The sequence below is a fragment of the Neoarius graeffei genome, chromosome 5, assembly GCF_027579695.1.
Source record: "Neoarius graeffei isolate fNeoGra1 chromosome 5, fNeoGra1.pri, whole genome shotgun sequence".
Classification (NCBI taxonomy): domain Eukaryota; kingdom Metazoa; phylum Chordata; class Actinopteri; order Siluriformes; family Ariidae; genus Neoarius; species Neoarius graeffei.
This window is the reverse complement of record NC_083573.1, coordinates 34425989-34441700: the sequence shown is the minus strand read 5'-3', so window position 1 is coordinate 34441700 and position 15712 is coordinate 34425989.

Below are 15712 nucleotides of genomic sequence, written 5' to 3'. Positions count from 1 at the left end.
ACATGATCGCCTTTGTGTTGAAATTGGGTGCTCGCAATGTGCAACTTAAACTCTGTGCATAGTTGGAGAAGAAGCTGCCCGTTTCCATTCATTTTCCCTGTTCCAAATCTACTGAGGCAGCTCCACGTCTCCCAGTCACAACCTACCCTGGCATTGAAATCACCTAACAAGATGATTTTATCAGTCCCCGGAACAGAGTTAAGAAGGTTACGGAGTTCTTCATAGAAGGCTACCTTATCAACTACATCCGAAACAAGTGTTGGGGCATACACACTGATGATTGTAAGCATAGTGACCTCCATGGAGATGTAAATGAAGGGTCATTAGTCTATCGCTGATGCCATGAGGTAACCCAGCCAAGCCAGACACAAGATTACTGTGACTTGCACACCCAACACCTGCCTCCCTATGATCTTTAGCTTTCCTTCCCTTCCAGAAAAATGTAAATCCTCCACCCTGCTCTTCAAGTCGGCCATCGTCAGGAAGAGGCGTCTCAGACAGGGCCATGATATCAACACCATAGCGATTGAGTTCTCTGGCTACAAGAGGTGTATGCCTAGCAGGAGATGAACCAGTCTGACTGTCATTGAGTGTTCTTACATTCCAGCAAGCGATGTTAAGTTTGATTTTTCTTTTATCCATATGATTTCGAGCGCTTAGAAGGACGTCTGCCAGCCACGCTACACTGGCGAGGTGTCACCCCCAGTGGGCTTACCGCACGCCTGGATACCAACCCGGTATTTCTACATCCCCGCGCATTAGGTTTAAAATTGCATGTTGGCCGTTGGGTCATGAGGAACTCATCTGCTCTTTGTCAGGTCTTGTTTTTAATCCTGCAGGGTGACATGCCACCCTCGTCACTAGCGTATAGTAATAGGCTGGTGGGGGAGCTGGTTTAGACACTGACCACCCGTCCGTGCGGCAGGTTGTACTGAGTTACAATGTTACCAGTAGCAAAGACAGCAATACTGACTCTGACCTGACACACACACACAGTGTTCATTCAATTTTCAATATTTTAAATTTGAAAATACAAAAGCACCAAATAGATTTTATTTTGTACTTTTCATTTTGTAAACATTTTTTTTTAAACAACAATCTTCACTCAAATCTTTCACATTACAAACATACTTAAAATGCAACAGTGTTGCATGGTGTTGTTTTAAAAGTGGAAACATACACCAATTAGCCATAAAATTAAAAGTACTGACAGGTAAAGTGAATTACATTATGTTGTGACAATGGCACCTGTCAAGGGGTGGAATATATTACGCAGCAAGAGAACAGTCAGTTCTCGAACTGATGTGTTGGAAGCAGGAAAAGTGGGCAAGTGTAAGGATCTGAGTGACTCCGACAAGGGCCAAATTGTGATGGCTAGATGACTGGGTCTGAGCATGTCCAAAATGGCACATCTTGTGGGATGTTCCCGGTATGCAGTGGTTAGTACCTACCAAAAGTGGTCCAAGGAGGGACAACCAGTGACCCGGTGACTCATCTTCGACTCATTCGATATCATGCTAGGTGAATGGAATATATCTGATATCCCACTCAATGCCAGTCTATATTATTTAATTATTATACATATGGGCCAATTTTTCCATGGAATAAAAACATGTATTCTATTCCTTTCTCGTGGGTTTATTGATGCCATGCAATATTATCATATCACTTATCCTCCATGTATTACGTTACTCTCCCCAATGGAGAATGAACATGCAATATTGTTATAATATTGTCAGGATTTAGACCTCATCATAGCACAGACACAGCTCTGGTTAAAGTAGTAAATGACCTACTGTTGGCGTCTGATCAGGGCTGTGTCTCACTGCTTGTGTTGCTTGACCTTAGTGCAGCATTTGATACCATTGATCATTCCATTCTTCTGGATAGACTAGAAAATGTTGTGGGAGTTAAGGGAATGGCCCTCTCCTGGCTCAGCTCTTATTTAACTGATCGCTATCAGCATGTTGATGTAAATGGTGATATTTCTAGACGTACTGAGGTAAAGTTTGGTGTTCCACAAGGTTCTGTCTTGGGTCCACTGCTTTTTTCTTTATACATGTTACCTCTGGGTGATATTATTCATAAACATTGTATTAGTTTCCACTGTTATGCTGATGACACACAGTTGTATATTTCTGCAAAACCTGGCGATTGACACCAGCTTAATAGAATTGAGGAATGTGTAAAGGACATTAGACACTGGATGCTTATTAATTTCCTTCTGCTTAACTCTGACAAGACTGAAGTACTTGTACTAGGACTGCATGCAGCTAGAAGTAAGTTTTCTGATTACACAGTAACTCTGGATGGCCTTTCTGTTTCTTCACGTGCAGCAGTAAAAGACCTCGGGGTGATTATTGACCCCAGTTTTTCATTTGAAACTCACATTGATAACATTACCTGGATAGCTTTCTTTTATCTCAGAAATATTGCTATGATAAGAAATTTAATGTTACTACATGACGCGGAAAAACTAGTTCATGCTTTCATTACCTCCAGGTTGGATTATTGTAATGTCTTACTGTCTGGATGTTCCAATAAGTGCATAAACAAGCTCCAGTTAGTTCAAAATGCAGCAGCAAGAGTCCTTACTAGAACTAGAAAATATGACCACATCACCCCTGTCTTATCCACACTGCATTGGCTCCCAATCAAATTTCGTATTGATTATAAAATACTACTATTGACCTTTAAAGCACTGAATGGTTTCGCACCACAGTACCTGAGTGAACTTCTGGTCCTCTATGACCTGCCACGCCTACTTAGATCAAAAGGTGCAGGCTATGTGCTGGTACCTCATATAGTGAAGGCTACATCGGGGGCAGAGCCTTTTCTTACAAAGGCCCACAGTTATGGAACAGCCTTCCAAGTAATGTTCGGGAATCAGACACAGTCTCAGCATTTAAGTCTAGGCTGAAAACATATCTGTTTAGGCAAGCCTTTTGTTAATGGTGTTTATGAGGTAAAGGTGTAGATCTGGAGGGTCCTCAGACATAGAGTGTTTTGGTAAACTAGGATGTATGGATGCTGTCAGTCCCCCACTTGCTTGCTCACTCGAGTTTGTTGACGGTGTAGTGGCTGGCTGATTTATGTCCCAGGGCTCCCTCATGCCTGTGTTACCTTCTGGCTCTCCCCTTTTAGTTATGCTGTCATAGTTAGTTGCCGGAGTCCCTGCTTGTACTCAGTGCAATATGTATACTGTTCCTACTTATTCGGGTGACATTGGTCATACCTAACAACCTGTGTTTTTTTTCTATCCCCCCCCCCCCCCCCCCCCCAAATCTGTCCCTCTGAGTTACATGTCAGTCCTGGAATCGAGATGCTGACCTCTTCTGCTCCTCGGACCTGCCTGATCCATCCTGGTGCCCTGTGTCTGGTTGGAGTCTCATCGCATCACTCCTGTGGAGGGCGGCCCCATATGGACAGTTGGGGGTCACGTCTGGAGGATGCTCTGGATTCTTGCAGTGGTGCTTTTGTGGCTGGGGACTGCAGTTGACTTGCTGACTTTAGGACTGCAGTTGACTTGCTGATTTTGGGACTGCGGTTGTTGTGAACAGTTTTGCGCTCGGGTTTCTGTCAGTGGGAGGCTTATAGCATCAACGAAGCTGACTTTACCGTATGATAGGACTGTTAATGTTATAGTCATGTTGTCTGTTGTTGCCCAAATGAGGATGGGTTCCCTTTTGAGTCTGGTTCCTCTCGAGGTTTCTTCCTCATGTCATCTGAGGGAGTTTTTCCTTGCCACCGTCGCCCACAGGCGTGCTCATTGGGGATAGATTAGGGATAAAATTAGGTCATATTTTAAGTCGTTCAAATTCTGTAAAGCTGCTTTGTGACAATGTTTATTGTTAAAAGCACTATACAAATAAATTTGACTTGACTTATAATATTGCATGTTGTCAAGACAACACAATGTCACACAATGGAGCTCATGTGAAGATCCAATGACAACTTTTCTGCTGCACACGCACATAATCATATCTTTGTCAGCCGGGAGAGAGAGAAGATGGGGCTAATTCAGTGCTCTGTTAAAGCACTAAATAAATAAACTGAAACTAAAGACATGCTGAACACCCAAAAGACTACTAAAACTTTGTTATATATTCTTCACGCATATTTGCAAGAGAAAAACAGACCAACGGACATCAAAAAAACTGGAAAAGAGACATATTGGAAATATAAAACTTCCGTGCGAGTGAGTGACTTGGACAGTTTGTACATAAACATGGCAGCGAGCTTTGCTTCATTAAAAGCAGAAGATTTTAAGAGACAGATGTGCTGAACACCCGAAAGGCTACCAAAACTTCACTGTATCCTTCATGCATATTTACAAGAGAAAAACAGACCAATGGGCATCGAAAAACTGGAACAGAGACATGTCAGAGATGTAAAACTTCCGCACTCGCAAGTGACTGTGACAGTTGGTACATAAACATGGCAGCAAGCTTTGCTTCATTAAAAGCAGAAGATTTAAAGAGACAGAGGCACTGAACACCTGAAAGGCTACCAAAACTTCACTGGATATTCTTCATAGATATTTACAAGAGAAAAACAGACCAACAAACATTGAAAAACTGGAAAAGAGAGCAATAGCAGAAATTTTTTCAAAGTTGTACTGGGAGATGAGGAAAAGAGATGGGGACTTTTACAAGAGGGCATCACTCATGGACTTCACTCAGCAAAGTCCTTTTGTTTTGAACAAATACAATGTAACAATTAATTACTACTAAAAGTAACTTTGAACATGAACTGTCAACCTGTACATAGCTTGTATATATGTTGGGTTGTTGTTCAGGCTTTTTGGACTTGTACCATTTTTATTGTTAGAACTTTGACTTTGTACATGTACAGTGGATTGACAGAACATTGAAATACATTTGATCAGAATTAGCATTCAATATTGGTAAGTTACCCCCATTCTTAACTTTTTATAAAATTGACAATTGTTCCATCAAATGTGTATGTATAATAATAATAATAATAATAATAATAATAATAATAATAATGGCTTTTTTTGTGTTATAGCAGATATGTGGCCGATCACAGAATCCAGGGACACATGTCTGCCCGGGGGCATTTTGAGTTATTGACAGATTCAGAAAGTACAGTTTCTAAGCTTTCCAATGATGCCTTCCATGTGGAGATCTGACAATATTTGAAGAATGTGTGGCCTTTTGAAAGTGTATACCTCTTAAAACAGAAAAGGGAGAAAATCGCCCTCAAAGTTTTCCATCTCAGCTACTCTGGGTGTAGGGCGGGCACATAATGGTGCTCATTTGCATGACATTAAGGAAAGCCCTACCCCCTATGAGCTAGCACGATACTACTTTCATGTAAACAAAGATCACCACGTCAATTTTCCTTCCATGCAAAGTATGCCCAACACAATTATGAAGTACAAAAGTAAGTCCTAAAGTATACTTTAACGTTTTGTGGTTGAAAAATTACTCACACCGTAAGAAAGAAAGATAGCACGATGATGACACAACTAACACAACACTAGTTTCATGTAAAGCCTCGGTCACAACCGGCCGTACCGTGCTCCTACAGCCGGTCTCCATGCAAAAAACGCAAGAAACACACAGAGAGCGCACATGAAACGCACGAGATTGCGCGTGTGAAAAGCACGAGAGCGCGCGTGTGATGTGCTGATTTTCGAGCCGCAGACCGGCCGCAGAGGTTCTTTGTCATGTCAAACAAACTCTACGGGCGCTTACGTTTTTTTCAGGTTGCAAGACAAACTTACGGCCAACGCGCGTCTTTCTCCGTGAACAAAAAAAAACTGCAGCGATTTGGGAAACGCCAAAAATCGCACGGCCAAAAAATCGTACGTCCGGTTATGACCTAGGCTTAACCAAACCACAACACTCTCCGTTACATGCAAAAATAACCACACAGCCTTAGATTAATAAACTTACCCCATCAGAAAGAGAAACGGCGCCTTGCACACACCAATGCCTCCGATGGAATGTAGTCCTAGAACGGTTCGTGTATCATCCGATCATTCAAGTATTCCATTCAATCTGGAAAACGAGGTTGCGGGTTTTTTTGCTAGAAATGGTTATCTCTGATGTAAATACCGTGTGTCTGTTTGCTTTGCGGTGTGTCAGCTCCTCTGCGCTCTGTCACACGCCTGTATGCAGTTAAGTAGCCATGCGCTCAGCTCGGATCATACAGCTGATTCGCGGGGAAAAAAAAAAGACTTAAATCATCATGTGGATGGCCCATATGGTAATTTACCCACACCCCCCAGCAGGCTACAGTCCTGACAAAAACGAGACAATTTGCAACAAAAAAAGTATGCTTTTCCAACAAAACAATCTATTATCTGAAATACTGATTGCATTCTTCAAGATCTCAACTTGCACATGATGGAAAAAAACAAAAATCACAAATAAAAAAAATGCTTCTTTTGCGATTATCTCGGATTCGTTTCAGCCGACATGTGTCCCTGGATTCGGTGAGGGGTCACATATATTCCGTTCAGCTAGCATGATATTGAACTCATCTTCAACTCGTTCAATATCATGCTAGCTGAATGAAATATATCTGATATACCACTCAAAGCCAGGCAGCCATCCATCCATTATCTGTAGCTGCTTATCCTGTACAGGGTTGCAGGCAAGCTGGAGCCTAGCCAGCTGGCTATGGGTGAGAGGTGGGGTACACCCTGGACAAATCGCCAGATCATCGCAGGGCTGACACATAGAGACAAACAACCATTCACACTCACATTCACACCTACGGTCAATTTAGAGCCACCAATTAGCCTAACCTGCATGTCTTTGGACTGTGGGGGAAACCAGAGCACCTGGAGGAAACCCATGCAGACACGGGGAGAACATGCAAACTCCACACAGAAAGGCCCTCGTCTGCTGCTGGGCTCGAACCCAGGACCTTCTTGCTGTGAGGTGACAGTGCTAACCACTACACCACCATGCCACCCCAAAGCCAGCCAATATTATTTAAATATGAGTGGTGTATTTCCAAGTAAAACACTTGTGTCCATATAATATGCCAGATTTCTCCATGATTTGAATTTGCTCCTTAAAATTTTTATTTAGTTCCATATTATGTCGTCCCTTATTTAGTTGTCTCATCTTCAAGTTACATACTTTTCAAACTATTGCCAAGAAGCCACAAGTTATATGACACAAAAATACAAGTTTTTTTCTGTTTTGTTGTTTTCTGTGAGTACAGAAAACAATAAAACATAGTACAATCCATTAAGGCTATTGAAAACACTTTAAATGCTGGGTCACACCCTCAATTTATAGCTGGGATAAAATGTGAGAAACTACAGAATGGTTTCTGCAAGACACAGATGTGTGGAACATGGGAGTACACAGGGTTTGGGTGCTTCAAATATACCAATGTTGCAAACTTCTGTAGGCATAAATGGCAGGAGCAAAGAGATGATGCGCTGTTGTTACACTCATTCTTACAATGCGATGACATAGTGGTTCCTGCCTCTATGAGGAAGTAGCCACAAAAACAATTTGCACCTTTAAAGTGGTAGGCATGGTGTGTAAATCAAATTGTGCTAACCCCCCAAAAATCCATTTTAATTCCAGCTTGTAATGTGACAAAACAGGACAAACACCAAGGGGGATGAATACTTTTGCAAGACACTGTGTAATATATATAAATATACACACAGTGGTGCTTGAAAGTTTGTGAACCCTTTAGAATTTTCTATATTTCTGGATAAATATGACCTAAAACAACATCAGATTTTCACACAAGTCCTAAAAGTAGATAAAGAGAACCCAGTTAAACAAATGAGACAAAAATATTATACTTGGTCATTTATATATTGAAGAAAATGATCCAATATTACATATCTGTGAGTGGCAAAAGTATGTGAACCTCTAGGATTAGCAGTGAATTTGAAGGTGAAATTAGAGTCAGGTGTTTTCAATCAATGGGATGACAATCAGGTGTGAGTGGGCACCCTGTTTCATTTAAAGAACAGGGATCTATCAAAATCTGATCTTCACAACACATGTTTGTGGAAGTGTATCATGGCACGAACAAAGGAAATTTCTGAGGACCTCAGAAAAAGCGTTGTTGATGCTCATCAGGCTAGAAAAAGTTACAAAACCATCTCTAAAGTTTTGGACTCCACCAATCCACAATCAGGCAGATTGTGTACAAATGGAGGAAATTCAAGACCATTGTTACTAGGGGTGGCACGGTACACAAAACTCATGGTTCGGTACGTACCTCGGTTCTGACCCTACGGTTCGGTACATTTTCGGTACAGTGCAGGAAAAAAAAAACATAACCAAAAGGCTATCCTCAAAGGCAGCTTTTTATTGTTTAAATCCCCAGCTAAGATAGCTGCAACTTTCTGTAAGTGTAACATATTTAACATTTAAAGCCATGAAAACTCTTATGTTGAAAGGACAGCACAGAGAATGGGGAACTTTTGTGTTGAATGTTTTGGAACGCTGGGGGGAGAGGCGAAAAAAGAGGATGATGGAGAGAAAGGCAGAGCGTGAGTAGCTGAACAGAGAGTGAGCAGCCTTTACGTTGTGTGCTGATAAATGGTTAATAAACCTTTGAAAGTTTTATGCACAACTGGTCTCCGGAATCTCGTTCTACATGCCCAGAACCCACATTACACTGGTGGCAGCGGTGGTGAGTTTTCTTTTCTCGTGTCGGATTTTTTTTTTTTTGTCCCCTGTTAACGCTGTGCTAGTTGGCGCGAGCAACCAAGACTTCTGCACAGACATCGCCTGTAATTTTTTTTTTTTGCTTGTGGACGTTTATTGCGTTTTTTTGTTGTTAACGAGTGACAGGCGTATTTACCTCACATTTTACCGCGCTCCGATTACCAGTGGGGCTACAGCAGTTTCAAATCGTTGGGATATATATTTTTTTCTTTTCTTTTCTTTTTCACCGCTCTGTGGACTTTGCTTATACAATGGCGGATGAAAACAGTGCTCGTGCAAATCCTGAACTTCAGGATCCACCTCCACCGGCTGCACCTGCAGTCGGACTTAAAGCTCGTGCCCAGCCACCACAAGAGTCACCACCACCATCCGCCCCATCAACTACGAACGTTGCACTTCCTTTTCGGATTGAGCTTCCTCCCCCTTTTTGTGGCGACGGCTCGGAACCGTTTCATTCGTGGATACGAAGGTTTGAAGTGGCGCTGGCCGTGTCGACTACGCCGTTGGATAAAGCCAAGCTCTTACCTGCTAAGTTAAGTGGTCCTGCATTTTCATACTGGCAGATGCTTTCGCCTGCAATTCAGAACGATTATGACTCTGTGAAAACTAGTCTGACAGCTGTTTTTAATAGACAGCCTTTTATAGCCACATTTCAGACCTATCTAAATGCACGCCCACGAAAGCCTGCAGAGCCTCTTGCAGTTTATGCTGCTGAACTGACCACCTTGGTGTCGGAAGCTTTTCCTACCTATGATGCTCAAGCAAAAAGCTCAGAGGTTTTCAGGCGTTTTGTGACTGGGCTGGACCCCTCACTCCAGCTAAAAATTCACGAGCATGGTGCATTGACCCTGGAGGCTGCTCTTAAAGTAGCAACACAGTGTGAGAGGGGTCAGTTAGCTATTAGTATAGCCTCCCCATCCTCTATTATGCCAGTGACTGTTGGCCACACTGCCTTGCCCACCCCTTCCACGCCTATTGCAGAGCTGACTGCTGCCATCGCCGACCTTCGGGCTGATTTCAAGTCGTTACAACGCTCTCAAACACAGACATCAGAAGACAGACTGGATCACCTCTCGCGGCAGGTCTCCAGCCTTCGCCAGGAGGTGTCAGGAATTCTACATCCACAACAGCACGCGTGCGTGGCAACTGACTACACCACCCAGCGGCGTTCATCGGACCGCGGTGCTGTCTTCTATATGCCGCCACATCAGCCCTTCAGCCGTGATGACATCCCTCCTCCTCCTCGACGGCATTCTCCTGGTCGGTGGCAGGTCCGCTCACCCTCTCATCAACCATCCTACGGTGACAGTGGTCCCTATCGACGTAGCCCCTCGCCTGCCTATGTTCGTGAGTCTGCCCATGGCTACCCTCACCACACTGATCATTACACATCCACTAGATCCTATAACACTGACTACCCCAGCCGCTCCCGTTCGTGGGAGCGTCACTCTCAGTCTGTTGAACACCCCCCATACACTAGTCATGCCACATACACCCGTAATGCGCGCTCACCTTCTCCTAGCCCCCGCTACAACCAAGTCACACCTACTGAACACCCTGCTTATGCTAGGCATGCCACATACCCTCGTGCCCGCTCACCTTCTCCTGGCCCTTATGGCAACCAACCTCCACATAGCCAGCAACAGCGTCGCTCCCCCACACGACATGTTCACTTTTCCAAAGACGCACGTGATCAGGGAAACTACTAGAAGCTGCCATGACGGACCGCATGACCGCTTCTCTCTCGCCAATGGTCCACACTAAGAAACATAGCTCTGAAAACATTTCTCCTACACCGTTTATTCAACTCACCTTAGCAGCTACAGAGGTACATGCTTTGGTAGACACAGGGTCTAGCCTTTCCCTAATTTCAGACGAGTGCCGTAGGTCTATACCGGCATTAGCCACCCAGCCTATTTCCAAATCATTTACCTTGGCTTCTTCTGTCACAGGACACTTTTTAGACATATTGGGCACTATATCCGCGCCTGTACATATAGGTGACATTACCTTACCACATGTCTTTCATGTTGTCCGTGTAGCTAGCCATCCAGTTATTTTGGGTTGGGATTTTCTTACAATGCATCAGGCCACAGTTAATCTACCCCAGGCGACAGTACAGCTCTACAGCACCGAGGTGCCCTTTTCGCAACCTCAGTCCCTCGTACCTGTCCAGGTTGCTGCTGTAACTATTTCGGCAGTCACAGTCCCGCCTATGTCAGAAATGACTATACCTATTTCAGTGCTAGGTAGTATGGCGCTTGCAACTCCCTCAGACCCGTATGTTGGGTTGTTAGAGCCACATGTGTCTCCTTCTACAAGTTTGGCGCTTGCTAGAACATTAATGGCAATTGAAAATGGAAAGGGTGTTATCAGGGTCATCAACCCCACTCAGGATCCAGTTTTGCTAGATGGCGGATGCCCCATTGGACAGGTGTTCACAGTGATGGGTCGGCCTCATGATGAATATGCACTAGTGTCGTCTGTCACCGTTAAGGACAAACCACCCAACACCCCAACACCTGTTGTGTCTGTGGGTGATGCTTGCACATCCTCAGAGGAGCAATTACAGCTCCAACAGCTCATCCAGGAGTTTACTGATGTATTTAGTGCACATGCGCATGATTATGGCCAGACAACACTTGTCAAACATAAAATTAACACCGGTGATGCTCAACCGATAAAATTACGCCCCTATAGAGCGTCCCCAGCCACCCAGGCTATTTTACAACAGGAAGTATCAAAGCTTTTGGAGCATGGGGTGGTTGAAGAATCTTGCAGTCCATGGTCGGCGCCCATGGTACTTGTCAAGAAAAAAGATGGAACGCACCGATTTTGTGTCGACTTCCGCCGCTTAAATGCAGTTACAATCAAAGATTCACACCCGCTTCCTCGGGTTGACGATACATTAGACAGACTAGCGGGAGCTAATATTTTTAGCACAATTGATCTGACAGCTGGCTATTGGCAAATCCCGCTTAACCCTGCAGACAAAGAGAAAACTGCTTTCTCTACGGGTACCGGCTTATACCAATTTCGCATGATGCCAATGGGTTTGTCCAATGCCCCCCCTAGTTTTCAGCACTTGATGGAACTGGTACTGCGAGGCTTACATTGGAGCATCTGCCTAATTTATTTGGATGACATAATTTTATACAGTCAGGACTTCCCTCAACACCTCCAGCACTTAAAAGAGGTTTTCCAGCGCTTCCGATCGGCAGGTCTAAAGCTAAAGCCGTCAAAGTGTCACCTGGCCTGTTCGTCAGTCACATTCCTTGGCCATCGGGTGTCAAGCAATGGGGTGGAGCCTGACCCTGCCAACACAGAGAAGGTTGCCAACTGGCCAGTTCCACAGTCGGCTACACAAGTCAGAGCATTTCTGGGGCTGTGTTCCTATTATAGGCGTTTCATCCAAGATTTTGCACATATCGCTGACCCCTTACATCGTCTTACACACAAAGGGGTGCCATTCATATGGTCCAGTGAGGCAGAGGAGGCCTTTTCCATATTGAAGCAGGCCTTAACATCACCACCAGTCATTTCGTTTCCAAATCTTTCAGTCCCTTTCCTTCTCTACACCGATGCATCACTCCATGCTATTGGGTCGGTCTTGTCGCAGAGGGTGAATGGCCAAGAACATGTAATCGCATATGCTAGCCATCTGCTTTCAGCTTCAGAGAGGAAATGGTCTACATTTGACCGGGAGCTGTGGGCCATTGTGTGGGGCATTCGTCATTTTCGCCATTATCTTGCGGCTCACCCCTTTACGATCATAACAGATCACAAGCCATTGGTAGGCCTCAAGAAACTACCATTAGACCAGGACCCCACTGGACGTCGGGCCCGCTGGTCAGTGGAACTGGACCTTTATGACTGGCACATAGTCCATCGTGATGGGGCCAAACATCTTAATGCAGATGCTATGTCGCGGTGTCCACCCTCTGAGCTTACGGAGAACCCTAGCCCTGCTCAGCTTACAGAGGTGGCAGATATGGCTACACAGACAGAGAACATCACTGAGAGACAATTACAAAACAGTACAGAACATCAGTCAGACCTAAATTTTACTACCGAGACATTTAGTACTACCCAGGGAATGCCCATTAACCATGTACAGATACAGACGGAGTGGAACATTGCACAACAACAACAGGCAGACCCAGACCTTTCCACAGTCTGGTCATGGATCACAACTGGCCGACGGCCACCGGTGTGGAGGTTACGTGGGGCCTCTGCTTACCTCAAGAAAATGTGGTCCCAGTTCGGTCGCCTTACTATCACCAATGGCATTTTGGTCAGAAGCACACTCTCTCCTCTGGGAATAGAGCAGGTAGTTATTCCCACATCTCTCATTCCCGATGTACTACATCATGTCCATGGCCATCCAGGTGCAGGTCACTATAGTTTTGCCAAATCGTTAGACAAAGCCCAGCAAAAATTTTACTGGCCATATATGTCTACTGACATTTCCAAACACTGCACCCAATGCCTAGCTTGTCAGTCGTGGTGCTCCCCAGTGCCTCGCCCCCAGGCTCCCCTAGTCTCTATCTCTCCTGACCGACCGTTTCAGATTGTAGCTGCTGACATAACAGAATTGCCAATGTCCACAAAAGGCCACCGTTATGTCTTAGTTATGATGGATTTGTACACAAAGTTTGTCAACCTATACCCATTAAAGGACCAAACCGCAGTCTCTGTGGCACACTGTATTTTTGAGAAGTATGTACCTCAACATGGAGTTCCTGAATCTCTACATTCAGACCAAGGAAGACAGTTTGAATCAGATCTGGTGAAACAGCTGTGCACTCTCTTGTCTATTCATAAGCTTCGCACGTCGCCTTATCACGCACAGTGCGACGGAGCCGTCGAGCGTTATAATCGCACCTTAAAAGAGGAGCTGGCCAAGTACCTACTGAGTGTTGGGCAGGAATGGAATGACCACTTACCCCAGATTGCACTAGCATATAACACCACCACTCACACAAGCACAGGGTTCACGCCTTTCTTTTTAGCTCATGGTCGCGAAGCTCGAATTCCCTTAGACAATTTACTCACACCTGAACTCCACCACACTTTGGCGACGGGAGGTACTCCGGCGGCATATGCTCACCACCTATGCCAACGCCTTTCCAGTGCGTATGAGTCTGCCATAGTTTTCAGAGATAAAGCTCAGGAGCAGCAACGCCATTACTACGACCGTCACCAGAAATACACCCCATATCAGGCAGGGGATCTGATTTTAATAGATGATCCAGCTCACCAACGCAACAAAATAGCGCCACGCTGGATTGGCCCATACCAGGTCATACAGCCTCTGGCCCCTTCGGAAAATTCCCCGCCAGTCAACTTTTTAATCCATAATCTCTCAAAGCCTGATGCTAAGCCAAAGGTTATTCATTACAATCGCACTAAACCATTCATTAGTGATCCGTCACAGCCCATACAGTACATTATTCCATCCAACAGACACGCGGCCCCTCCAACCACCCTTTCTGGGTTCCTGCCATTTCATAGTTTGCCATCAACACCAACATTTCACCAACAGCCCATTATACACTCACTTACACCACAACGGCCTCATCAGACACACACTGAGGGGGCAACACCTGGTGCTGGACCTTCCTTAGTGACTGGGCCTAGGCCGTCTGCAGATCCCCCACTACAGGTGAACACATCTGGGGCCACTCATGGGCCCAGACCGTCTGCGGATTCCCAGACACCGGTGAACACACCTGTGGTCACCCGTTCACTTCCTGGTCGTGCACGACGGTTGCCCTCTTACCTTCAGGACTTTGAACTGTCGTGAAAGACATGTTGAAACACTTTGTGTATGGCATTTGTTAAAGCATTATTGTTACAGTAGTATTGTATACTGTATACTTACCTTCGGGACTTTGAACTGTCATGGAAGACATGTTGAAACGCTTTGGTTATGGTGTTCGTTAAAGCACTATTGTTACAGTAGTATTGTATACTGTATACTTATTTAGGCCTACATTCTGTTGTTTTGGTTAGTTGGGATGCTCACCTACTACAATGTTAGACAAAGACAGTTTTCTGCCTGTATCCCTGAGTACCAGATCTATATATTTTTTTTTTGTTCATTGCCTTCACCGGGTCAAGAGTGATTTTTTTTTTTCTCCCCCTTTTCTCTCTCTCTCTTTTTTTTTCCTGTTTTGGTTTTGAAATGAGGACATTTCTTTGGGGGTAGGGGAGTATTATGTAACATTTAACATTTAAAGCCATGAAAACTCTTATGTTGAAAGGACAGCACAGAGAATGGGGAACTTTTGTGTTGAATGTTTTGGAACGCTGGGGGGAGAGGCGAAAAAAGAGGATGATGGAGGGAAAGGCAGAGCGTGAGTAGCTGAACAGAGAGTGAGCAGCCTTTACGTTGTGTGCTGATAAACGGTTAATAAACCTTTGAAAGTTTTATGCACAACTGGTCTCCGGAATCTCGTTCTACATGCCCAGAACCCACATTACATAAGTAAAACAAGTGAGCAAACACCACATTGAATTGTCATATATTGATATACATGAATAGTCATATATTGATAGGTGCATCAGTGCAACACATGACCTTTTTGGGTACTTTAACATACAATACGCACGAGTGCCTAAACACTTTTTTACATTCACGTAGCTCAGTGAACATGAGCTATAGGCCTCACAGATCACAACATAACACTGTTTAAAACATTTCCATTTCACAATAATCAACTGTGTACAGCTGTGTACTGTCCACCTTCATTCAACTTTAAGGTTTTTCTTCAAAAAAACAAGTTTGTCTACACTCTCAGTGCTGAGTGCCGATCTGGTGGCACTGACTATGTCACCTGCTGTTGAAAAAACCCTTTCACTGGGTAATGAAGTGGCAGGTATGGCCAGGTAACTTTTTGCCAATACGGCTAGATTAGAATAAACAGACTCATGCCTTTTCCACCAGGAAAGCGGGTCAGAGTCAACTGAGGTGCAGTCCTTTGCCATGTAACCACTGACTTCTTCCTTCAACTGCTGTTGCAAATTAG